This window comes from Fukomys damarensis, unplaced genomic scaffold (assembly GCF_012274545.1).
Source record: "Fukomys damarensis isolate Sample0158 unplaced genomic scaffold, DMR_v1.0_HiC HiC_scaffold_27, whole genome shotgun sequence".
Lineage (NCBI taxonomy): Eukaryota > Metazoa > Chordata > Mammalia > Rodentia > Bathyergidae > Fukomys > Fukomys damarensis.
In genome coordinates this window covers 25,727,651-25,727,922 of record NW_022900939.1, presented here as the reverse complement: position 1 = coordinate 25,727,922, position 272 = coordinate 25,727,651, and the positions used below count along the sequence as shown (strand labels likewise).

The 272-nt window shown below is 59.9% G+C and overlaps 1 protein-coding gene across 1 annotated transcript in view; it reads left to right on the top strand.

The window, feature by feature from the left end:
- Window positions 1-6: 6 nt before the first annotated feature.
- Fancc (FA complementation group C) overlaps window positions 7-272 on the top strand; it is a 196,551-nt gene continuing 196,285 nt past the window's right edge. Inside the window, 1 exon segment of the mRNA XM_010636140.3 lies at window positions 7-263. The gene's annotated coding sequence lies outside the window, so the exon portion shown is untranslated.

Sequence of the window (272 nt, the reverse complement as noted above, 5' to 3'; positions counted from 1 at the left end):
GAAGCACAGCGGACCCGTGAGTGCGCGCGCAGCTCAGCTGCCGCGCGACCGCGGGAAAATTTCAAAAAAGTCAAAACAAAACAAAAAGCCAATACGAGGCCAAGTTTTCAAGCCACAAAGCGTGGGCAGTGGCTTCCTTCCCGCCACCGCCCAAACTGCTGAAGCAGCTCTGGCGAGGACCACCGGGTAAAAGAGAGGCCGCAGAACGGAGGGAAGACGGGCGCCTCAGGCATCTGGCCTGCGTATCAGCCGGGGTTCTGCAGGTAGGAGGG